The sequence below is a fragment of the Balaenoptera physalus genome (genome assembly GCF_965194825.1).
Source record: "Balaenoptera physalus genome assembly, contig: HAP1_SCAFFOLD_789, whole genome shotgun sequence".
In the NCBI taxonomy this organism is placed as follows: Eukaryota; Metazoa; Chordata; class Mammalia; order Artiodactyla; family Balaenopteridae; genus Balaenoptera; species Balaenoptera physalus.
In genome coordinates this window covers 329,562-357,070 of record NW_028125988.1, presented here as the reverse complement: position 1 = coordinate 357,070, position 27,509 = coordinate 329,562, and the positions used below count along the sequence as shown (strand labels likewise).

The 27,509-nt window shown below is 34.9% G+C and overlaps 1 long non-coding RNA gene across 2 annotated transcripts; it reads left to right on the top strand.

Annotated features, from left to right (window-relative positions):
- LOC309653661 lies at window positions 1-27,509 on the top strand. 2 transcript variants are annotated; one of them, XR_014259348.1, is made up of 3 exons: window positions 1-475; window positions 2,496-2,576; window positions 27,234-27,509. It is a non-coding gene; the product is annotated as an uncharacterized lncRNA (long non-coding RNA). The 2 variants fall into 2 exon arrangements; XR_014259349.1 differs by lacking the exon at window positions 27,234-27,509 and adding an exon at window positions 4,077-4,087.

Sequence of the window (27,509 nt, the reverse complement as noted above, 5' to 3'; positions counted from 1 at the left end):
AATTATTTTAGAAAACAAAGTATATATCTCTATATAGATAGATATAGAAATAAATATAGAGATATAGATATAGATATATACTTAGTTATACTCTCTCCATGTTCATAAAGTATTAGATTTTAGCATTTGGAAGTTCACTATATCTAAGATCACTATGTAGCCACAGGATATCAAAAGGCTTATTTTATTTCAAAGTGTGGAAATATACATCCTAAGGAAACTTCACAATGTTTGCATTATTTGTCTCAATTATATATTAGACAGTTTTGAGCATGGAATTATGAATTGTATCCATATATGTACTATTTTATTAAATATTGTGCAATATTTTAAATCACATGACAATATTTCAGATTTTGATAGCGTAAAGATAAATAAAACTTGTTTAATGTTCATAGATTTCTTCAACCTCAATTCAAGATTCTAATGTCAAGCCTGCACATGAGATGCTGTAGCCGTCTACTCAAGCTGTTCAGTGAGTCTGAAGTTGCATTTAGCGATGGCATATCTCTCATGGGCTGATTGGCTGTCCTGCCTGTCATTTCCATGGATGCCATTTCTCTTTTATACCTTGCACTTCCAAAAATGTCATATATTTTGTTTCAGAGAAAAGATCTTTTTATCCTTTTCAAATTTCAACATGTTAGTGTAATTTCAAAAGACATATCCTAGAGCTATAAAATATATTAATGGGATTCTGAACATTTGATAGACATTGAAAATACTTTTATCTGTATTTAAATACCTATGTACGGCTTAAAATATTGAAGTTTGTAATAGTATTTTAACTAGGTCTATACATATACGTACAATAGTACAATCCTGTTAAAAATGCTTTCGCTCGAGATGAACCACTTGAAGCATTTTCATGTATCCTTTTAAGACATTTCTTCTGACAAGGTGAGCCAGTCTTTCACTATGTTAAGCACGGTGTGACATGCAGGGTATTTGGATCCCTTGAATCTTACTTCATCATGGGAGCTTTCAAAATTTAGAGAAAAGGATGGTATCACAAACATTATGAGATACCTTTCTGATGGCTTGCCATCTATCAAAACTATTTCTTCCCTAAAATACTCAAAACAAACAACATGTACGCTGGATTTAGAATTTAAATGTTTGCTGTTGACAGGATATAGGCAGTCGATATGCTGTGTATGCATGCGTGTATGTTTGAATGTACTTTGTTAAATTAAAATTATTACGTGAAAGGGAAATAATAAAATTAGCTGTTCATAGTTTCTAAATAAAAATCACATTTATGTAAATCTAAGACATCACTGAGAGAGGAAGACGTTGTCTGAAAACATGACTTCTCATAGAAATATTTATTAAGTGGCATCTATATGCCAAAGTAATGTAACAAACTAAAAGTAGTTTTAACTTTCATAGTTAATTTCAGTGGCAAACTGTTTTCCATACATTTATATCTCAACATTACCTCTTGAAAGGAAAATTTGAGTTACTAAATACTGACTCCATATCTCCCAAGTTTAGCTAATAGTATTCTACACCTACTCTGGAAAATAAACAAACGACTCTAAAAGATAACATTATATTTATTTTTAAAGATGATGAGATAGCAGATTTTGGTAAATTGGCCATGATCATATGGCTAGTACTGGGTATTGAATGTTTTAACAGTAAAGTAGCAAAACTTCCAAGCATAAATAAAGAAATTATTTCTACTTAAATGTTTTAGATAGGTAATTGCATCATTAAGAATTCTTTCTTTGTAAAAATAGTCTTTTGTAAGAGCTCAAAGTTTTGGCTTGCTGATATTCTATGACCTGTTTGTTGGCTTATGTAATTCACAAATGGCTTGTAATGCATCGATAATACTAATTATATCCTAGTTCAGGATAAAAAATACTTTCCCACATCCTTCTATGATTCTTATATTTTTACTTGTAGTTATGCCTTAGATTCCAAAAAAAAAATCACAGTTTTTCTGAAAGTTAATTGAAGTTCTAAAGCTCTGGGTGGAAATGTCATGGTAATTTGTTTTTGAAATAATATGGAACTCCACAGCTAAAAACAAAGCATTCAAGACAAAACAAACCATGGTTACTGTGGAAATAAAAAATTTTAACTTCTATTTAGGCTTTCTTTAATGCTTTAATGGGTCTTCTTTGTATTCTAACAGTCATGTTATCTTCTCCACAAATAGATTCAACGTCTCTAAAATGTCTAAGGAGAATACTAGAATGTTGTTTCCATATGCAAACTGCAAGAGTCTTTTTCTGTATGCTCAAACTTATCTGAGAGAACTTTAAATAAGTAGTGACGCAATAATTACTTCCTGCTAAAGACTGATAGATTAATATTTTTGATAGATAATAATTTGGACTCATGCAAACATCCTCCCAAGCTATTTTTTATGATCAAAAGACTACAAATTAATGGCAATCATTATGGTATATCACTTCTAGAAATCATAGCACGTTCACGGACCTCAATGGTAATGAATTTTAACTATTTCCTTTTTCTTATAGGTCACAGCCAAAGAGATTACATATGTGAATTTCCAGAATGAGAGACCCAGAAAATGCCATGATTTAGTTCTCCAACTCCAGGTACAGATTTATTTCAGTTTCACTATTCAACTTTAGTGTAAAGAGTTGAGAACACTTTAGGTAAATAATCAAGGAATGAAGAAAAAGAGAAAATGGAGATATGATAACAAAATACCTTAAAGTCCAAGTAGATGGAGTAAGGCTATCATGAACAAGCTGTATAGAAGTCTAAATACTAGTTCAAGAGGAAGGTAAGTAAGAGCATAGATGCAGACTGCAAGTTACTTAGTGATTAACAGTCTGGAGTTTGAGGTCAAATTCTAAACCTGCAATTCAGTAGCTGCCTGATTCTGGGCAAATTGCTTTACTGTCTATGCTGTGCTTTTCCATATTCATAAAATCATTTAACATTTCTAACTTCATAGAATTCCTGTAAGTGAGGAATGAGAGCATGAAAAAGGCACAGCTCAACACCTTGTACATACTGAGCACTCAATACATTTCAGCTCTTCTATAATTCAGCTCTTCTCAAAATAAGAATACTTTGGGGACCATAAAATGTTAAGTTATGAGGTACCCTTAACATTTTGAGGTATTTTAATGGAAAGTAAGTAGATCCTTTCACAAAATTATCAAAGGACTTCAAAGTAATATTTATTTTATTTATATGGCATAACTCTTTGTAAATTTAAGTATATACGCAGTTTTAACGTAGACCGAAGGTATACACAATATTTTAATTTTTTCAATACTTCCTGCTGGCTTGGGTTCTACAGAGAATTAACATTATAAAACCTGTCTAATTTTTTCTTATAATTCTTAGGTATACTCTGTGCTTTATTTTTAGTCTAAAAAGGTTTTGGTAAACTGAGTATTATTTAAAATTTTCACCATTTTTCATGTATTGATTTCCTGAGCACCAGGAAACTGAAATATGCACGTGATAAGTTTAGTACTTCTAACTTTCACACAGGAAAATTTTAGGTAAGGGGATTCATCTTTGTAACAACTAAGGATGGCTTTTTACTTAAATTTTGGACTCCAGTTATCATAATGTCCAATTTCCCTATTCTTCCTAACTTAATTTCTGCCTAGTTAATCATGTATTTATTTTATTTTATATAATAGTATCTTATTTTCATATTATTCCAGGTTGGATTTCTTCCTGCTTTGTAGAAAAACCTGAGCATGTTTAGCAAATATTTTTGATAAACAGATCATTTGTATATTCTGAGAGACATACAGCACCCCCCTTTGGGGATTTAGTCTCATCAGTCATAGTAAAGAATAGCCTTCATATCTGCCTAAATAAAACTGTAATAAAATGTAGTGATATATATTACACAATAATATACTCTCCAAAGGTGCATTATAAGTGATTATCTGATTATAGGCTGCTTTGGTTTTCAGTGTCACCTTGACCTTTCTTAGGAAAGATAATTGAAAATTGACTGAATACAGACAAGTTTAGCATTCAAAATTAGCAGCAATTTTAATTGTCTAACTATTGTAAATTAACACATTTTACCACATATTTTGTATTTCTTGAATTTCTCATAGAAAAATTGTGGCAAGGTTACAAGAAAAACAGAAATCAAGTGTGTACATGAAAAAATATAGTTTTTTGCTTCATGACATCGTAAATGTTATACATGTAAAATATCATTTGTGAAGTTTCATTTTTAGGTTTACGTGGGAATAACTTTGTCTTTAAATTTGACAAGAAAGGTTGCTCTTGGCAAAGTTCTATGTAAATAAGTAAACGGTATAACCACAGAAAAAATTTATAAGTTGTATTTATGTAAGATGCTTCAAGTGCTTGTAGTTGTACAAATAATCACACGTGAACAATATTAGAATATATAAAATAATGTTAAATTAAATTATAAAATACATTAAATATCTTGATCTCTCATTTTTCTTAGAAATATCATTAAACAGTTTTGCAGTAATATTTTGATAGCTCAGACATGCCTCAGTGAGTCTTTTTGTGCTCATTGCTGAGTACCATTTATTTAGAAGACTAAAGTTGGAAAAGGATAGATGTATACTGACAGCCTCTAAGAAGATAAATCAGCATATGATCAAAGAAAGTTGAAACACACTTAAGTAGGTAATAAAGAATTAAAAACAACTATTTGTGTCATGTACTTGGAGAAGTTCTTCAGTGTCAAGAAACTGTGCAAAACATAGGTTTGTTTTGTTTTTCATTCTCCCTGTTTTCTATTTGTGGAAATAAACAAAGACTACCCCCATAAGAACAAGCAAAGGCTCTTTATTCAGAGCTTGCAACAGAAAGAGAGTCAGCAACCGTCACGTGATTTTGGCTGGCAGGAGGGTTTGAGAGCTTTACAGTGAGGACAGGAAAAGGCTTTGATATGCTCTGAATGGAAGGGGTTGGGAGGGAGAAGCTGGAGGCAGGGTAAATAGAAGTGAGGTATCTTACATGATTGGTCTTGAAGCAGATTTGACCCTCTCTGGTTGGTCCTGAGTTATAAGCAAGGGTAAAAAGTGGGAATCTGGCAGTCACTGATCAGGTTCTGACTCTTCTGGGTGAACTGCTGCAAAGATTGTGGGTTGGCTTGTTGGCTGGTGCTGCAGACACTGTAGGTCAGAGTTCTACTGTCATATCTGGTCCAGCCATTATCTGTGTGCATTTTCAGTCTCTCATATTACACCTGACTGGAGACTAGTTATAGATACTATTATTTTTCCCAAATACAATAGCTTCCTCAGAGCTAGATAAATAATTCTAAATCATTTCCAACTTGAAGTGAATGAAATAGATCATCAAATGAAAACAAACAAAACACTATCATGACACAAAATGTGAAATACTGCAAACTGAGGACAGCTATTAGAAGTACGATGGAAGAGGGTGGAAGTGGAAGAGGAATCAGAGCGGTAGCAGAAGCGGCCATTATCACAGAGAATACTCAGTGTTACTCAAATTTAAAGTTATAAAGGGTGGTCGTAAGAGGTAAGATGAAAGAATTGGGAAGGAGACCTTATATAATTTTACAAGAATTCAGTTTCAAGATGGCAGTATACATTTTTCCCCTTATTCGTTTTTCTTAAAATTGTCTGAGAAAATATAATCACATTGAAAACTAGAGATCAATTTCAATGAAAAAGGAAACTGGTTGTAATACCAAACCACACCATTGAAGCATGCCAGTCAAATATCATCTAGTCTTTGTCAAACCTGGGGAGGGATCCTAAGCTCTTAGATCTCCCCTCATTTAAACTACAGTTTAAATTCTAGACGGCCTTTCCATGACCTCTTTGGTTAGAGCAATGAAGTCCAGGAGGCTGGGTGGGTCTGGAGAAGGAGAATGTTCCTATAGAAAACCAAATCATCACCAAGGAATGACCAACGCAAGAAGCAGAAGGGGAAGCAGGATGACTGGCTATGTTAATGAATCCATAGCCCTGAATCCTGCCCAAAGGAGCCCACAGGGATGCAGTGAGGGCCAGGGAAGGAGGATGCATTTCCACATGTCATTTAGTTTCTGTTAGGTGCCACCCAACTGCTGAGTGCAGATAAGAGAAAATGTGAAAACAGGGCAAAGGTGTAAACATTACAGGTCAAAAGCTTCATGAATATACAACTGTGATCTTCACTTCTCTATAACTTAACATAACTTGACCATCAGATTCACCATGTTTTCTCCATCGTGTGCCTATCTGGCCATTCAAAAACTCTAGTAACTCGGTCTGTTCCAGTTTGGAAATCTCTTTTGGGTAAATCTTCAGATCAGGGTTCTCTCCCACTCTCCTCCTCTTCTCTCATATACTCAGGAGATTATTTGATATTCAGTTATATTGGGTAAATTTTAAACTCCTTTTGACTGTTTCAAACATTTTCTGAGGCAACAAATGTTGATGGTCCAGAGGAGTAGGAGGAAGGAGTGAAAACAATAAAGAATGCTTAAAGGAATACCTGGGTCAGGATTATCCTAACGTCTGCCACAAAAATAAAATGATAATATTGATGAAGTCACACTATTCAATCCAGCTGAGGATGATGACTAATTGCTCACTTTCCCCATTTCTCTCTGATTGTACAATGTTTAACTGCGAGGACCTTCTGCTCATAACACCTACCCACAGAAACAGGAAGAAGTAATAACGCAGAAAACATTATCCAGGAAACAAAGAAAATATTTACACTAATAGTGCATCAGAGTGGGCACAAATCACGATTGATATCATTTCCATTTAATGAAGGAGATTGCAGAAAAAATATACTGAAGTGTCTAAAAGAAAGATTATGAGACAGATGCAATTTAAAAATTGAGCTTGCAGAACTTAGAAAATAAAATAATGGGAAAATACAATAAAAATAAGGCATATTAGAAACAATAGTCCAGGGCTTCCCTGGTGGCGCAGTGGTTGAGAATCTGCCTGCCAATGCAGGGGACACGGGTTCGAGCCCTGGTCTGGGAAGATCCCACATGCCGCGGAGCAACTGGGCCCGTGAGCCACAATTACTGAGCCTGCGCGTCTGGAGTCTGCGCTCTGCAACAAGAGAGGCCACGATAATGAGAGGCCCACGCACCATGATGAAGAGTGGCCCCCACTTGCCGCAACTGGAGAAAGCCCTCGCACAGAAACGAAGACCAAACACAGCCATAAATAAATAAATAAAATTAAAAAAAAAAAAAAATGGGGGGAAACTTTATAAAAAAAAAAAAAAGAAACAATAGTCCAGTATAATTAGCAATGCACCCGAAAATTTAGTGAGCATGGAGTAGAAATTGAATAAGTTGCAAAATATAAATATATCAATTGGAAAGGACAAAGAAGTAAATTTAGTATTAGAGAAAATGAGAAATATGTCAAAAGAAGATCCAAATGTGCATAAATAATAATCATGAGATGAGAGAAAAAAATGAGACAGAAAAACATGAAGTGAAAAAAATGAAAGATAATTATTCTAAAATAGATATGAATCTGAAGACTGTAAGAGCACACCTTATACAAAGACAAATTAACGTAGAAAGATTAACACCAAGAATTTTCCTTATGATATTAGTTATCTTAAAGAAGGAATGCATAGCTTCTGGGAAAGAAAAGCAAATTAGTAAAAGAAAAAAAAATAGGAGAAATGGAGTCCAGTGAAAAATGAGATATTATACATGTAACAAATAAATAAGATCAGCCATCAAAAAAAGAAAAGGAGAAACAGTTTGTCTTCAGGTTTTTACAATGAAAAACAAAGAGAGCTAAGCTAAGAGACAGTGCTGCAATAGTCACGTTCTTTTCTTTCTATTTATTTATTTTTTATTGAGGTATAATTGACATAACCACAACTGGTTTTGTTTGTTTGTTTGTTTTTTGGCCGCACTGTGTGGCTTGTGGGATTTCAGTTCCCCGACCAGGGACTGAATCTGGGCCATGGCAGTGAAGTGCCGAATCCTAACCACTAGACCACCAGGGAACTCCCCACAATGTTTTCTTATAAAGGGCATGACTTCAATATTTTATATCTGACCATACTGTCTTTCTAACACATGAAAAATTAAGTAGATAAAATACGGTAATTTTTTTAGGAGAAAAACTAGTGGACTAAATTCTGCTAACCAAAAAGTAAAGAACTCTAGAATCCAGAATATTTAATTATTTAAAATAAATGATTGATGAAAATTGTTATAAATAGTAAATGTTCTCAAATATACAAATAAGGAAAAATTGTGGGAATTATTATTTCAGAGCAAAAGTTGACAGTAACAGGGGATGAATTATAAGCACCTCCTCACCCTTTGTACTTGTGTGGTATGGGGAAAATTAAGTGTGCCCTTCCATTCACTAACTTAAGAAAGGTTAATTAGCACCTGCTATGCAGAAGACCCTGTTTTACAGGGAATACAATTGAGATCATTGACTTCAGGTAGCTTTCATTCTTGTGTTTGGGGGCTGGGAGAGCAGATAAAGACAATGAACATAACAAATAAGTAAATTTTATGGCAGGTTAGAAATGACAGGTTCCCCAGAGTGAAATAGAGGAGAAAAGGCACAAAGGGACTAATTGCAGGTGGTGATGGATGGGTGGGGATGAGAGACTGTTCTGGGTAGCTTCACAGAGAAGGTGCTGACTGAGCAAAGACTTAAGGAAGAGAGTAAGCCATTCAGAAATTTGAAGGAAAAGCAAACGTCAAAAGGAAAAGCCAAAACAAAAACAGGTGCTCACTGAATTCATGGCATAAAGCTCATGAGGCTGAGGTGGAGAGAGCCAAGAGGGAATAAGTAAGAGAGGGCTCAGGATATTTTGACCCTTATAAGCAAGCCAACGTGAGAGCTTTCACTTTCTCTCATTTTTCTTCATGGGGAATCAACTAGTACTGAGAAAATTTAGAATAAGAGTACAAAAGGAGAAAAACCCATATTGTTTTTTATTAACCACCACCCCATGAAGGTGGATGTTTTAAGAAATAATGCTTTAAAAATGAAAGAAAAAACCCTCATGAGGAAATACTCTATATTATCTGAGAGATCATTCTTTTAAACATGGGAAAATCTTATTTCCATATTTTGTGGATTAAAGAACACTAGCTTTATACTCATATGACTTGATGGAATTGTCAAGAGAATAAATTATGTTTTGTACCAGCTATCACGACTCTCTCCCTCTCGCGTATATGCATGTTGAAATGTGTTTTTCTGCGTCTAAGCTCCTCCTTATATAGGAAAGATAATTAAATTATAGTGATAATTTCCTGTCTGTCTGAAATCCATCTCACATCTATTGTCATTCATCCCATTCTAATTTTCCCTACTCCTGGGAAAATTTCGAGATTACCTGATCATAATTTCTGATATATGAATAGAAATGTTTATTTATTTTAAAACTTTTCATGTTTTATCTTTGATAAGTAGATGACTCTGGAAAGATTAGGGTGATATTAGCTTTAAATTAACTCTATGAGATTCCACTAATTTTATCACCATGCTAATGTAATGTTATCACAATATTTTAGTTAGTTAATAGAAGACTTCGGTTTAACTTCTCGTAATTTATATTTTTAAACTATTCCAGTTCTATGGTGTTAACATTATTTCCAGAGATTATTACAAAAACATCAAATTAGGTTTAACTGACTAAATTTAAAATAATGGATAACTTTTTGAAATGTTTAATACTGTGAATATTATAAATGCTATACTGAAATTGAATATTTAGATCTTTAGTCAATTAAGACTTTGGACCAATATTAAATCAAGTTAATTAATAAATAATTTGGGGCTTCCCTGGTGGCGCAGTGGTTGAGAATCTGCCTGCCAGTGCAGGGGACACGGGTTCGAGCCCTGGTCTGGGAAGATCCCACATGCCGCGGAGCAACAGGGCCCGTGAGCCACAACTACTGAGCCTGAGCGTCTGGAGCCTGTGCTCCGCAACAAGAGAGGCCGCGATAGTGAGAGGCCCGCGCACCGCGATGAAGAGTGGCCCCCACTCGCCGCAACTGGAGAAAGCCCTCGCACAGAAACGAAGACCCAACACAGCCAAAAATAAAAATAGTAAATAAATAATAAATTTAAAAGTTTAAAACAAAACCAAAAACATAAAATCTGGAAAAAAATAAATAAATAAATAAATAATTTGGATACCTGGACACTTTCGAAGTAAAATGATAAAAACAATGGTCACTGAACATAGTTTTAAATTAAATTCTCTGTTTCTCATTGTTATGTATAAAATGTCTATAGCTTAGTGGGACTTACACATGTTTTGAAATGTCTGGTTCTGCGGGCTTTTGTACTGAGCATGAGTTTCTGGGTTTAATTGCATATTCTAGGTTCCTGGTTTAGAAGTGCATTTCAAACTCCTCATAATCCCCTTATTCTGCTTGCTTCAAGAAATAGCAGCTCCTCAAAGGTAAGTTTATGAACAAAGTAAACAATATATTTATAAAAACTAACCGTTTGCTCATCAGGACTTGCTTTAGGGACCTCATCTCATAGTTCCCGCTAATACAGTTATTACATTGTAACATCTACCCAATCCCAACCTGCCCCCTGACTTAAAGGATTCACCTTCGAATTCTGCAGACGCTAAAACTATAAAACTATACTGCCGGGACTTCCCTGGTGGCGCAGTGGTTAAGAATCCGCCTGCCAATGCAGGGGACACGGGTTCGAGGCCTGGGCCGGGAAGATCCCACATGCCGCGGAGCAACTGAGCCCGTGAGCCACAACAACTGAAGCCCATGTGCCTAGAGCCGGTGCTCCGCAACAAGAGAAGCCACCGCAATGAGAAGCCCGCGCACCGAAAAGAAGAGTAGCCCCCGCTCACCGCAGCTAGAGAAAGCCCCTGAGCAGCAACAAAGACCCAACGCAGCCAAAAATAAATTAAATAATTAAAAAAAAAAAACTTTACTGCTTTAATGCCTCATTTGAAGCAGTACTCAGACTCTGTCACAGTGTCTGACATTCTTCCTTACAGAGTAAATCTAAGAAATTAGCTTTGCCTGATCAACAGGTTTTATAGTGGGCTTCTAGATGTCAATAGCCACCAAATGCGAAGACAGTTTGGTAAATGAATGCATGAGGTATCTTACGCGTGTAGCAAATGAATAATTTAAATTTTCTGTACATTAACAAATTGCCATCTCAGAATATATAAATTTATACTTAATACGAGCCATGCCTAATTCGAATAATATATGAGCATGCCTATTCCCCTTGTGCTCACCAAAAATAATATCATAAATTATTTCAACTGTCACTCCTGTGAGGATATGTAGATTTTCAAGTTGTCACACACACTTATAGATATAAATTGATATGTATGTTTTGAGACTTATACCTGCCTTATGCCCATGTGTCATCGTACATTTTTATAAAAAATTTAAAAAATAATTCCTGTGACTTTGTTATGCAGAATATAAACATCTTAATATCAAAGGCTAGAAAATGCCTATAAATATTTTATACAGTGTTATAGTCACTCTTAAACAATTAAATTTCAGACGATATTTTTAAAATACATTTAAATAACTTTTTTAAAATACAGTTCATGTATCATTATTCTTATTGAACTGCTTTGGAATCTTAGAAATGTGGTAGCCTCCATTAAGTAGATTATGGTATGAGTTTTCAGAAAATAGAAATAGATTTTTGATGCTCACGTGCAAATGGTTGGCTAACAACGGCCCAGCTCTTCTACTTGCTCGTTCTCCTAACAAATGCTGCATTTCAAGGAAACAAATTCTAAATGTCAATATACCCACACTGCTGGGCTCAAACAGTAATTATTGGAGTGAATGGGCTAGGGGCACCTGGGGAATTGGGCAACTCATCTCACCTCTAAATTACCTTGAACACCTGGGAAAAAATATAATGGCCTGCAGCTGGTCTGTAGAGGAAACTTGTGATTCATTATCAAAGGAACGGAGAGGTTTACATATGTTTTGAACATGTGCTGCCCCTTCAGAAGGCACAATGTAAATGGATTTAAAGCATCATTAGGTAAATATTTTAGCACAGTTAGGAAAATTGACTACACAGCAACAACTGCCATGAGTTGGGAAAGCATACTGCTGTGCAGTGTCAAAATATGGGCATGGGTGAGGTTACAGATGAAGTGTGGACACAAAATTCCAGTGGCATTCATAAGACAAGTGCCTAAAACATAAACCCAAATTATCATTATGGAGTTTCACTGAGTACAATTTAAATATTAATGCTGACATTACAAAGGAATATTTGATATTTAATCAGTTAGATCTAGGCTAAGATATAGTTTATATTTTTAATCTTTTTGTTTGAACTTAAGAAGAATGATTCTGCAGTCCAAATCTAATATCACTAAACTCAAATTGGCCCTGGAGTAATAACTCAACCGCAAGGACACAGAAATTCTAAAGGCTTTGGGCAATTTTAGTCATTCTTTCTCAAATGTGAGTATGACATTATAGAGGAAACTGAAATGTCAACTCTGCCAATACCTAGCTAAGTGACCTTGAGTCATTCCTCTAATATGTTTCTTTATATCTTAAATATAGAATTAAATATCTCAAAATACTCTCCAGCATTACAGACAAGTATAATTCTTAAATGTAAATAATCGAGAGACTGTTGAAAGCAAATATTCACATGTATTTATACTGCCTGATAGATCAATGGAAAACTGTGATACTGTACAAACAGCGCTCTGAAGCTTTTGACCTATATCACTAAACAATCAGTTATTTCTATAATTTATCCTGAAGTGTTACCAAAACCTACAAATTTAACAATTTATATACATATATATAACTCCTTAGAGATTAAATAAGAGGCTAGAAGCACTTGTGCCTATTTACAAAGGAGTACAAACACAAGTTGAATATTTCTTGTTAGTCCATTATGAAGTTGAACTTCTTTTAAAAATGCATCTCTAAACACACAGATACCATGTCTTATTATTTTAAACAACAAAAAGACTGGATTAAATCATAATGTTAAATAACAAATAATAGTTTGCCGTTAGAAAGTCATACAAACTTATCGGAAAAAAGAAAACAGAAGGTATATTCCCAAAAGGAAAAGCCTCTTTGACACTGTTGTTCAGAAATGAACCTGTCGGGCTATCCCAGATATTACTAAATGTAGTTTTAGAGTAGACCGCTCATCTGGCAAAAACAGAATGTTTAAACAATGACGTTTTGCTTTCTATATTTCACGTCATCCTTCTTAGCACTATTCCAAGGATGACTAGTTTCATTGTCCGTGGACTGTTTTCTAAATCCAGAAGACGGATGCTTTAGGTGAATGTGCATGACACACTCAAACTGTAAACACACGAGTAAGGGAAAGTATAACACACTGGTAGAGGTCAAGGTATATTAGCAGCAACTCAAAACCACCTCAAAGTTTGACTTATTTGTCCATTAGTTAACGCCTAAAGAAACCCTGTGCTGTCAAGGATGACAGAGCTGCAATCGTTGTCCATGATTCTTCAAGCAGTTAGTGACAATGGGCAGATTAATGAAGTGGGCAAGGAATAACCAGCTGGGGGATTGGTAGAAATGTTTGCCTCCTATGGACATCTTTTTTTTTTTAAAGTGTAGATGAACCTGCTTCGTAAATGTATTCATTCAAGTACTGGCTTAAAAAACAAATAATGGTGATGTGTTTGAATTTCAATGATACATATGGTCCTGAGTTTGACCTGAGGACAGACAAGGGATATGATAAGGTGAGGAGGTCCTTGGAACAATCTTGGGAAATGACCAAAGCAGATCTGTGAAACAGGTTTCACAACTACCTAAAAGAAACAGGAGAATCAGTCGGGTCTAGTACATCTATAAACTGGAATTGGGCATTTTGATGGGTTGACATTTTTCCTTGACAAGCTCAGAACCTTAAGTGATCTTAGAAATGTCAGAGAGGAGCTTAATAGGCACCTCAAAGAAAACATTAACTATACAATTAAACTTAATGAGAATAAATTCTCCTTTTATGAGAGAAAGGTCAATGCTAGCCTGATCTTGAAGAAAAAGGAGTTCACACACACATGAAGAAAGCCAATTAGAGAACTAAAGTTAATATAGTGCTGCAAAGAGAGAGGTTTTTATCAGCTTTCTCAACTATTACTTTCATATTAATTCAAATTTGTGTTATGAGAAAATACAGTTTAATAATATCTGTAATCTCATAGACAAGCCACAAGGAACTCCAAGGAACTTCAGGATTCTAAACATGTAATAACCTTCTCTTCATATCGTTTTTTGCACATATTCCCCACCAATGGCACAATGAAATTTTTAAAACTTTGAAATTATATATAAGTGAAAACCAAGCCCAAAACTAAGTGATTGAGGCTCTTACTTGTTTATTTCAAAGTTTACTCCATTATTCATTGACCTTCAAAATAATAAAGGCTAACATTTATTGAGCTCCAACTATGTAATAAACTTTAAATCCTTACAGCAATACTACTGGATGTGTAATATGATTATTTCATTTTATATACAGGAGATGTGCTTAGTCAATATACTGGTTCACTCAGATAACAAGAAGCAAAAACCAGATTCAATTTATTTCCTGGAATTTCCACAAAATAATTTCAGCTTTTTATTTCTTGTTCATTTCTGTGGTTTTTTTTGACAGCTAAAGACCTGTCATATGAAACTCATATAGATATTATAATGTTTAAGTCACATTTCATAAAGTCATATGTGTGTGTATAAAATAATATTGAATAACACAGTTAACAAAAAACTCTGTGATAAATAAATGAAATTATACAAATATTTTGAGTATCTAGAATAAGAGTTTTGCAAAATACTACATTGAAATCAATTTTTTTCTCTCACAAGCAGCTTATGATCTGGAAATATAGAAACTATATCATATAATACACAACATAATACAAGAAAGATTGATGTAACTATTATGAGACTAATACTTTACAGTGAAAGGAAGCTCTACCAGAAGTAGAGATCAAAATGATTTTAGGGAAAGCAAGAAACTTTAATGGAAAAGATGAACAGGTACATTAAATTTGAAAGACAGAGACTTAGGAAAAATGGACAGGAAAGGGGATTTTAAGCAAAGATACCAGTAAAAATATAAATCCAGAATATGAGAGGACTATCAGACTGCCTAAGGAAAAGGTACACGTAGGTAAAGAATAGTAGAATAAAGAGAAACATAAAGTAGAGAATATAATATGAAGATTCTAAACAGAAAAGTGACATGATTAGACTTGTTTTTGAAAGTGCCCTTTAGGACAGACTGAAGAAATACTAGAGAGATTTATATGAAGAATATTCATGAGAGAGTTAGAGATCACTATATTGTCCAATTTAACATTTTCTATACATCAGACTAAGATGATACATATTTCAGTAAAGGTGAGAAAGTAACCTCATTCGTTTTGTGGCATTATTTTTCTAAGATAGTATAATGGTATACTGAATTACAAATATTTCATAATTTCAGATTTTCACACACAAAACTACTAACACATTTTCATCCGTTTGGTGTAGTGCCCGCCATCTTATATGTTATATTCACAAGTTATTTAAAATTAATAATTTTCTTTCATATATATATTTTACTAAGGTACCATATAAAGATATACAAAGGAGTAAGTCTGAGAGATATTTTTGATTTGAGGTCAATAACTGGTGGACTGTAATGTAGATGTGACTTAGAGATGCATTTTCTGTACAGTGTTGCCGTAACATTTCAAAATTTCCCATGAAACTAAACAAGTTCAGCTTCTCTTTAAAAACAACAGGTTATCTGGTACACCAAGCCCCAACTTTTGAAAGGAGGCAGTCAGTGAATCTGCAGATAGATTGTACTCTCTCTCCACACTGGGAATACACTCTTCCATTGGCATGTCCCCACTGTTCCTGGAGACCTAACATGTAGGCCACTGCACTCACGTATGTCCCCTGCCTGACATATGTCCCCTGTTGGCCTTTGAATTGCAACCTATGATTTAGAGAAATAATCATCAGGACATCGCAACTGACTAGACAAGGAGAGTGAAAAGGTGATAAAGGAGTCCAGAAAATATGATTTTAATTTAGTTTGGCACAAATAGGGTCACCAAATTAAAGAGCTTATTGAGGCACTGGGATTCTCACCTAAATCCTACTTGCTGTGGACATACTCTTAAAGTGACCCTCATGATCCCTGTACGTGGTATTCATTCCCTTGTGGGAACTCTCATGCTGAGTGTGTGTGAGAACTCTGACTTGACTTTAAGCTACAGGATACAAAAAAGGTGGTGGGATATATGTGATCATGTGTCCATAATTATGTGGTTAAGTTACATAAGAGCTTAGGGCCCACTTCCCTTCCTGGTCTAAGAATGCAAATAGCTATGCTGTGGAACCCTGCCTGGCTAAGAACTGCAGGTGGCCTGTAGAAGCTGAAGACAAACTTGTAACTGACAGACAACAAGGAACTGGAGCCCTCAGTCCTACAACCACAAGAAATTGAATCCTGCCAACAGCCCATGAGTGGGGATGCAAATCTACCAGATGAGAACCCAATCCTGACCAACAACTGGATGGTTACCTTGTGAGACCCTAAAAAAAAGGACCTAGGAAAGCCATGCTCAAACTCTGGACCTATGAAAGCCGTGAGCTACTAAATGTATATTGCTGTAAGCTGCTAAGTTTGTGGTAATATTCTTACACAGCGATCAATAACTAATGCAATACAAATTTCCATTTCCTACTTTAAAAAATATTTACTCAGAGATGCCTTCCCATATCTCTAAAACTGTTAGGGTCCCCCTAGTTAATATTTACAAAGATACCAATGTTCCTTATTTACAGAAACCTGCAAACTTGTGAGGATCTGTTTATCATTATTTATAATTATTTACTTGAATCTTCTTGTAATTATTGGCCAGATCCCTACCTCTTCCACATACCAGGAATGATGGATTAAAGATATCACAAAATTTTTGTTACTTCTGCCACCAAAAGTTAAGTTTTGTTTTGGATTTTTGTTTATTTGTTTTTTTGTTTTCCCATTGCCTGGAATCTGGCTGGGCCTGAGACTGCTTAAACTAATAGAATAGGACTGAAGTGATACAGTATGAAGACAGACCCAGCTCTGAACAGATTGCTATCTTTTGATTCCTCCCTTTGGTAGTCCCTCTGTCTTGCTGTAAGGAAGCCCAGACCGCTTTGTGAAGTGTCTCTTATAGGGAAAAATGTGAACCATGACAACAGCTTTAGCTGAGCCAGCAAGAGTTTTGCCAGCCAAGTAAAAGAGAAATCTTGAGAATGGCTCCTCCAACCAATGTTGAGATAGATGACAATGCATAGAACAGAGATGAGCTATCTAAACAGCTACAACCAGATAGGAAACTCATAAACAAGCATACCTTTGCTGAGTTAAGCCTCTACATCTTGTGGTGTTGATTACACAACAACAGACAATCAAAATATCAGGAACAATGTGTACATTCTCAGTGCTAAAAGTGTAATTGGCATACAGAAGCTCTATCTTTTTGGCAGGGATTAATGTTATATTAAGTCTCTTAAAGGAGATTTACAAAAAGCAATTTAATATGAGGATCTGAAATTTATTAAAAATACTTTGGAATGGAGATGTATTTTTAGATAAAGATTTTCATGAGAAAATATCTGGATTTGGAGATGCAGATCTGCAAAGAGGAAAAAATTTAAATTGTGGGAAGCTTAGATATCACCAAAGTAAAAGAAAATAGCAAAAAAAAGAGGCTTAACAAGATAACTGGTGTTGGCAGAAAGGCAAAGATAATTCTATATCTTAGGTTTATCTTTATTTTTAAAGGACATGTTTTTATTACTGTACTTTCAGTCTCTACCTGAGAAAGATATAACATTCTTTGGAAAGGAAAAACATATTACTCACCTAGTACATTAATGTTATTTCTTTATAAAGGCATTTGAGCATACTCGTTTACGTAACTCTCCTCAACTATATAATTTTAAATAATTAGTAAACCTAAACATTTTATTTCTCTCTTTAGACAATACCTAGACATGTCGGTATTTTTGTTACTCACATTTGACAATAGTATACAGCCTCATTATTTACAGTAAGTTCCCTATGTACAAACCTTTCAAGTTGTGAACTTTCAAAGAAGCTAACGTGCATTCACATGTCCAATCATGTAAGTCAGTTCACGTGTCTGGCGTACATTGTCACGCGCGTGCATCCTCTACAAGTGGTTGTGCTTTTGTGTACTTTACTGTATAGTTCTGTATAGAGTACAGTACAGACATCACTGGATCGTTTTTTCAAGAGGGTAGATAGAATTGAATCCAGCAAGGAATCAGAAGCTGTGCCATCAATGTCAGGCGTGAGTGAAATTGCAGCTTGCCCTCCATCTCCTCTTCCTGATGATCATTCAGCTCTACCATCTCCCACCTCCTCTCCCTCCTCCAGTCAGTAACTCTTCTTGCCTGTTTGCTCAATGCCAGCCCCTGTATACCAGCTATTGTACTGTACTACTGTACTTTTCAAGGTACTATACTATAAGATTTAAAATGTTTTATTTTTTTTAATGTATTATTTGTGTGAAAAGTGTTATAAACCTATTACAGCACAGTACTATATAGCCAATTGTGTTAGCTGGGTACCTAGGCTAACTGCGTTGGACTTACAAACAAATTGGACTTATGAAATCACTCTTGGAATGGAACTCATTCGTATGTAGGGGACTTACTGTACTAGGAAACTTCCTCTTGCCATGTGTCTTAATGTTTAAATGCTTTTGATTTATCAAAGAATAAAGCATTAAATGAAATAATGCCGCTATGATGAGCATCCTTAGGTTTAGTGAATAGTGGGGAGATTGGAGAGAAATAGAGGGTATCACAAAATTTTGTAAAACTCCTCTGCAAAAGTGGTTATGTACTCCACTTACATATATCTCCATCTCTGTGAAGATAATAAAACTGTTCCGAAACACTCTACCACTTTAGAATCCAAGGCTCAGAAATTCAACACATGCTAATTAGCTTGATACATGGGGTCTTTCTCTAAATTTGGTATCTAAACCTTATAAAGTTTTAGGAATACGATTATATTTACTTTATCTGGGGAAGTTTTGCTATTAAATTATATTAGTATAATATATCTTTGGGGAAGTCCTGTGGTAATAAAACTGGTTTAATCCAGCATGTCTCAAATATATTTCACTACAGTTGACTTTATTTTAATGGAAGGGCACATTAATCACACAAGGAAATAATGATCTATGATACCACTTTGGGAAATAATATTTTAGGTAAGAGGGACTTCAAAATTCAAAATGAATTGATTGGCATGATCCTCTGGGAAGGAAGTGAGGTTTGTAGGTACAGCTGGCCCTCCATGGTCTCAGGTTCCCACATCCACAGATTCAACCAACCACTGATCACAAATTAAAACAACAAAAAAAATTCAGAACGTTTCAAAAAGCAAAACTGTAATTCTTTACATAGCATTAAAAGAATGTATGTATATACATAACTGAATCACTTTGCTGTGCAGCAGAAATTAACACAACATTGTAAATCAACTATACTTCAATAAAATAAATTGAAAAAATAAGTAACTTGGAGATGATTTAGACTATATGGGAGGATGCACATAGGTGGTATGAAAATACTAAGCCATTTTATCCAAGGGACTTGAGCATAGGATTTTGGTGTCCATGGGGGTCCTGGAACCAATCCCCCATGGATACTGAGGGATGGCTGTATAAAAAAGCTAGTTTTATATAAAACTCATCTATTGTGATCCTAGGGGAAACTGTTAGTTTCTAGAAGCTCCATATCCTTTGTTAGTAAGATCATATTACTTTGACAATTCAAAAAGATAATCCTAAAGAAATTTTTTTTATGAACTAAAACACAGTATATGAATTTTCATAAGTATCATCTCAGTTATCACATTATACAATCTCTGCCTGAATAACAGAAATATAACTATGTAAAAAATGTCGGCTGAGGTGAAGCGATTTCCTGCCTTATCTAAGGGTTGGAGGCAGAAGCTCTGGCTGGCTCTTTTCTGCTGCCCTAATAAATAAGAGGTAGCGGTTCATATGGGCACCAAGTCCGTGGTTTCCCACTAGGTTTTTAAAGGAAGTTAGGCACTGTTAAGAAAAGCAGAACAAGCAAGACAGGAACACAAAACCACCCATCAGCACACAGACTACCTAAAGTCATACTAAGATCACAGACACCCCAAAACACACCACCTGGCACTGCTCTGCTCATCAGAGGGAAAAGACTCAGCTCTACCCAACAGAATGCAGGCACCAGTCCCTCCCATCAGGAAGCCTACACAAGCCACTGGACCAACCTCACCACTGGAGGCAGAGATCAGAAGCAAGAAGAACTAAGACCCTGCAGTCTAGGGAAAGGAGACCTCAAATACTGTAAATTAGACAAAATGAGAAGACAGAGAAATATCTTGCACACAAAGGAGCAAGATAAAAAACCCACCAGACCAAATAAATGAAGAGGAAACCAGCAAACTACCTGAAGAAGAATTCAGAGTAATGATAGTAAAGATGTCCAAAATCTCAGAAATAGAATGGAGAAAATACAAGAAACGTTTAACAAGGACCTTGAAGAACTAAAGAGCAAACAAACAGTAATGAACAACACGATAACTGAAATTAAAAATAATCTAGAAGGATTCATAGCAGAATAACTGAGGCAGAAAAACAGATAAGTGAGCTGGAAGACAGAATGGTGGAAATAACAGCCACAGAGTAGAATAAAGAAAAAAGAATGAAAAGAATTGAGGACAGTCTCAGAGACCTCTGCAGCAACATTAAGTGCACCAACATTTGAATTATAGGCGTCCCGGAAGAAGAAGAAAAAAAGAAAGGGTCTGAGAAAATATTTGAAGAGATTATAGTCAAAAACTTTCCCAGCATGGGAAAGGAAATAGTCAGTCAAGCCCAGGAAGCACAGAGAGTCCCATACAGGCTAAACCCAAGGAGAAACACGCCAAGACACATATTAATCAAATTAACAAAATTTAAATAGAAAGAAAAAAGATTAAAAGCAGCAAGGGAAAAGCAACAAATAACATACAGGGGAATCCCCATAAGGTTAACAGCTGAACTTTCAGCAGAAACTCTGCAGACCAGAAGGGAGTGGGAGGATATATTTAAAGTGATGAAAGGGAAAAACCTACAACCAAGATTACTCTATCCAGCAAGGATCTCATTCATACTTGATGGGGAAATTAAAACCTTTACAGACAAGCAAAAGCTAAGAGCAACTACATGCCAATAAAATGGACAACCTGGAAGAAAAGGACAAATTCCTAGAAAAGTACAACCTCCCAGGACTGAACCAGGAAGAAATAGAAAACATGAACAGACTTATAACAAGCACCAAAATTGAAACTGTAATTAAAAAACTTCCAACAAACAGAAGTCGAGGACCAGATGGCTTCACAGGTGAATTCTATCAAACATTTAGAGAAGAGCTAACACCTATCCTTCTCAAACTCTTCCAAAATATAGCAGAGGGAGGAACACTCCCAAACTCATTCTATGAGGCTACCATCACCCTGATTCCAAAACCAGACAAAGATGTCACAAAAAAAATTACAGGCCAATATCACTGATGAACATAGATGCAAAAATCCTCAACACAATACTAGCAAACAGAATCCAACAGCACATTTAAAGGATCATACACCATGATCAAGTGGGGTTTACCCCAGGAATGCAAGGATTCTTCAATATATGCAAATCAATCAACGTGATACACCATATTAACAAACTGAAAGATAAAAACCATATGATAGTCTCAATAGATGCAGGAAAAGCTTTCAACAAAATTCCAAACCCATTTATGATCAAAACTCTCCAGAAAGTAGGCATAGGGGGGAACCTACCTCAACCTAATAAAGGCCATATATGACAAACCTACAGCCAACATCGTTCTCAATGGTGAAAAACTGAAAGTATTTCCTCTAAGATCAGGAATAAGACAAGGGTGCCCACTCTCACTACTATTATTCAACATAGTTTTGGAAGTTTTAGCCACAGCAATCAGAGAAGAAAAAGAAATAAAAGAATCCAAATCGGAGATGAAGAAGTAAAACTGTCACTGTTTGAAGATGACATGATACTATACATAGAGAATCCTAAAGATGCCACCAGAAAACTACTAGAGCTAATCAATGAATTTGGTAAAGTAGCAGGATACAAAGTTAATGCACAGAAATCTCTTGCATTCCTATACACTAATGATGAAAAATCTGAAAGTGAAATTTAAGAAACACTCCCATTTACCATTGCAACAAGAATAATATACCTTGGAATAAACCTACCTAAGTAGGCAAAAGACCTGTATGCAGAAAGCTATAAGACACTAATGAAAGAAATTAAAGATGATACAATCAGATGGAGAGATATACCACATTCTTTGATTGAAGGAATCAACATTGTGAAAATGACTATACTACCCAAAGCAATCTACAGATGCAATGCAATTCCTATCAAACTACCAACGGCATTTTTCACAGAACTAGAGCAAAGAATTTCACAAGTTGTATGGAAACATAAAAGACCCCAAATAGCCAAAGCAATCTTGAGATAGAAAAATGGAGCTGGAGGAATCAGGATCCCTGACTTCAGGCTACACTACAAAGCTACAGTAATCAAGACAGTATGGTACTGGCACAAAAACAGAAACAGATCAGTGGAACAGGATAGAAAGCCCAGAGATAAACCCACATACATATGGTCACCTTATCTTTGACAAAGGAGTCAAGGATATACAATGGAGAAAAGACAACCTCTTCAATAAGTGATGCTGGGAAAACTGGACAGCTACATGTAAAAGAATGAAATTAGAATACTTCCTAACACCATACACAAAAATAAACTCAAAATGGATTAAAGACCTAAATGTAAGGCCAGACACTCTCAAACTCTTAGAGGAAAACAAAGGCAGAACACTCTATGACATAAATCACAGCAAGATCCTTTTTGACCCCTCCTAGAGAAATGGAAATAAAAACAAAAATAAACAAATGGGACCTAATGAAACTTAAAAGCTTTTGCGCAGCAACAGAAACCATAAACAAGACGAAAAGACAACCCTCAGAATGGGAGAAAATATTTGCAAACAAAGCAACTGATGAAGGATTAATCTCCAAAATATACAAGCAGCTCATGTAGCTCAATATAAAAAAACAAACAACCCAATCAAAACATGGGCGGAAGACCTAAATAGACACTTCTCCAAAGCAGATATACAGATTGCCAACAAACACATGCTCAACATCACTAATCATTAGAGAAATGCAAATCAAAACCACAATGAGGTATTACCTCACACCGGTCAGAATGGCCATCATGAAAAAAATCTACTAACAGTAAATGCTGGAGATGGTGTGGAGAAAAGGGAACCCTCTTGCACTGTTGGTGGGAATGTAAATTGATACAGCCACTATGGAGAACAGTATGGAGGTTCCTTAAAAAACTAAAAATAGAACTACCATATGATCCAGCAATCCCACTACTGGGCATATACCCTGAGAAAACCATAATTCAAAAATAGTCATGTACCACAATGTTCATTGTAACACTATTTACAATAGCCAGGACATGGAAGCAACCTAGGTGTTCATCGACAGATGAATGGATAAAGAACGTGTGGCACATATATACGATGGAATATTACTCAGCTATAAAAAGGAACAATATTGAGTTATTTGTAGTGAGGTGGATGGACCTAGAGTCTATCGTACAGAGTCAAGTAAGTCAGAAAGAGGAAAACAAATACTGTATGCTAACTCATATAAATGGAATCTTAAAAAAATGGTACTGATGAACCTAGCGGCAGGGTAAGAATAAAGACACAGACATAGAGAACAGACTTGAGGACACAGGGGGAAGGGGAAGGTGGGGCGAAGTGAAAGAGTAGCATTGCCAAGTATACACTACCAAAGGTAAAATAGGTAACTAGTGGGAAGCAGCAGCAGAGCACAGGGAGATCAGCTCGATGCTTTATGATGACCTAGAGGGGTGGGATAGGGAGGGTGGGAGGGAGGCTCAAGAGGGAAGGGGTATGGGGATATATGTATACATATATCTGATTCACTTTGTTGTAGAGCAGAAACTAGCACAACATTGTAAAGTAATTATACTCTAATAAAGATGTAAAAAAAAAAAAAGTCACACATTCCCACTAAGTGATTCTAATTGTTTGACTCTCTTCTTCACAGTGATGGAAATTCTAATTCCCATAATATTTACTTATCTAATTCTACCTGCTGCACAAAAGTTTTGTCTTGAACAACTGCTGGGTTATACCATGTTCTCAGATAGGAAGACTCAAAATTATAACAGTGGCATTTCTCCCTAAGTTAATTTATAAACTGAATGCAATTTTAATAAAAGCACCACCAGGATTTATTTATTGGAGCTATACAAAGTTGACTAAAAACTTCCTCTCCTCTAGAAGGTTAGACAAGCAAGAATAGCTAAGAAACTTGAGGGGGAAAAAAGGCATGTAAAGGTGATGGCTAGTAATTGAAGATGTTAAAACCGTGTAGTATGTCATTAGAATAGACAGATAATCCAATAAAACAAAATAGAAAATCTAAAAGTATACACAAGTGCATGGCGAAATTAAATATGAGATTTAAAAATGGTATCTCAAATTAGTAGCACTAAAATTATTTAATAAGTTGTAATGGGATAATTGGATAGCCACATGAACAGAGATATGGCGAATATATCCTTACGTCAGTATAAATTCTAAATGAATCCAATCTAAATTTAAAGGGGAGGTGGGGCAGACTATGGTGAATTCCAGGTATGACTCACAATCCAGAAGAAAAGATTAGACTATGTAGTTGTAATATAGGGAGTATGCAAGGAAAATACCATAATCAAGTTGTAATAAATGACAAAAAGGAAAAGAATACTTTCATTTTATATTAAGTTACAGCAAAGGATCAACATGAATTAGATAAAGCTTCCAAAAGTAGAGACAATACTAACAATCCATAACGGGACAAATGTATGGCCAGATAGTTACGAGGAAATAAACGCAAACTGTCCTTACATAGAAGAGAGTTAGCTTTTCTCATAATAAAGGCAATGTTAATAAAAGCTACCAGATAAGGCTTTTTTTTCTTTTTTTTTTCTTTTTTTTTACCTACAACACTGGAAAAAAGTGTTGACAATATAGTCCACTGTCGAAACTATAGGAGGCACACGCACATTTACATTTTTTTTTTCACATTTACATTTGATGTACTTTAAAATTGTATCAGCCCTCTGAGTGGTGAATAAAATTATATTCATAATTGCCAAGCTTGCTAAAATTTCTTGTTAAATTTAATATAATCACACCACTTGCAAATAAGTTTTTTTTTTTAAGTTTCTCACACTCAAGCTTCATACGTGCAGTCTATCCACTCAGGATTTCTCATACAACATTGAATAGAACTGATGATTGTGGACTTCTTGTCTCATTTGTGATTTAATGAGCATGCATTTACCATTTCACTATTAAATGTGCTCATTTCTATAAGGTGTTTTGTTTTAAACTTTTTATTTTGTTTGTTGATGAGTTTATTTTATTTTGATTATTGGATACTAATTATCTTTTGATGGTTAAGAATTTTTATATATTAAAGAATTATCAATTATTTTGTCAGCCTATTTTAATCTCTAATTTTTTGATGATTTATATTAAATTTCTTAAAATAATTTTCACGCTTATAATTTTCATGCAATTTGTTGTTGCCTTACATTTGTTTACATTTTAAAAATATTTTTGTATCTATATTCATGACTGAATTTGACCGTTTTTTAATTTTGCATGTTAAAAAATGGATAATTCATGTTATAATCATGTATTAACGTGACATATTCCATATGACTGTAAGTTATTTGAAAGTAAAACCCATGGTGTATTTCTATTCATCTTTGTATTTTCTCCTTCCATCCTCATATAACTTGCAAACTAAGGTGTTCTAAAAGCTTAAAAAGTGACCTAACGTGGATGTTTCTCCTCTAAGGAGTCTCAGTCTAGATTTTTTCTACATCTGCTCTTCAGTCACAAATGATTTCTCCTTCTAAAAAATCCCAGAGCTGTTGAAACTTTATTGGATTCTTTATTTTCTTTCTTGAACTGGGCACAATAATTCCATGTAGATTTTCTCAAATGTTTGATAGAGTTAGTAAATAAATGAATATCATAGACAGCAAAGAATATACATGTTGCCATTAAGAAGTAAGCTCAGAAATAAGTCTTCTCTCTGTAAAGGCTAATAAAATGGAAGGGACAAAAAAATAAATAAAATCTTAAGAGGAACAGTTAGTTTCATAATTATGATGCAAGGGAGTTCCACTTTCTGTAGAAATGCTCTTCTAAGACTCACCATGGTAAATTCTCTCCTAAACCCATTTATATGTTCCCATGAGGAAAATTGTAGCTTGGAGTTTTGACCAGTGGCCAAAGTTTTGCATTAAATCAATTGTAGGAATGATAAACAATGCATCATAAGCACAGATATTCAAGTAACTGTTTCAATATTACAATGTAAATGCATGTTTCAAATCTTATGAGTAGGCAGAAATGTCCACATTGATCAAATAAAGGTCTCAAAAATACTAGGAATGTATATACAGATATATAAAATGCTTCCTTATAACTTTTCTGTCCTAATGCTCATAGAGATATCATTACAAACATCCATTAGCTCAGCATACCAATGTCCTCTTTGTTTTTTTCCTTTAAGATATTTAGAAGAATTTGGAGAGTTAATTTGGATGTTATATATCTCTTCTAAAAATTGTACAGCAAATTGGCCTGACCATTTTAATCTTCTAAAAAAAATTTCTGCAGCAAAGAAAGAAATTTTTAAAAATCTATCCGGTTTCTAATTAAAGAATACTTTACATCTAGCCATTCAGTATACAATTATATATAGGAGGCATTCATGATGATGATAATGATTAAATTTACATAGCATTTATTACACTGCTTCACCCTTCAGGATGCACTTTCACAAACGTTAATGTAAAACGTCTTTCAATACCATAAGGTAGGTAGAATGGCTATTATATTCACTTTGCAGTTAAAATTGTTCTCCTTTATACATGTCCAAACCTCTCCAATGTTAAAACAAATTTCTTCCCTTACCCCACTGTATTTTCTAGCTACTTTCCTATATATCTCATCCTTTCCATTTCCAGAATGTTTGACCAAGGTATTTCTTTCCATAAATATTTCTTGACAGGCTGACTTAAACATTAGCAAACTGAGTCTGACAGAGGGAGTGGTACACCTGGAATCATATGACAAGTGAGTAACAGAACCTTTGTTACAATGACTCAGCACAGAGAAAGTACTAGCGTCCTGGATCAGGTTGCTAGTTTATATCCTTTCATTGTTATCATACCAATATCAAGCACAGTCATCATGATTTTTTTTTTAATGTCAAAATCTCACCCCGTCTTCAGTAAGAAGACGTTTAGAGAGCAGGACTTTAGGCCTTTGTTTTGATGATAATTGA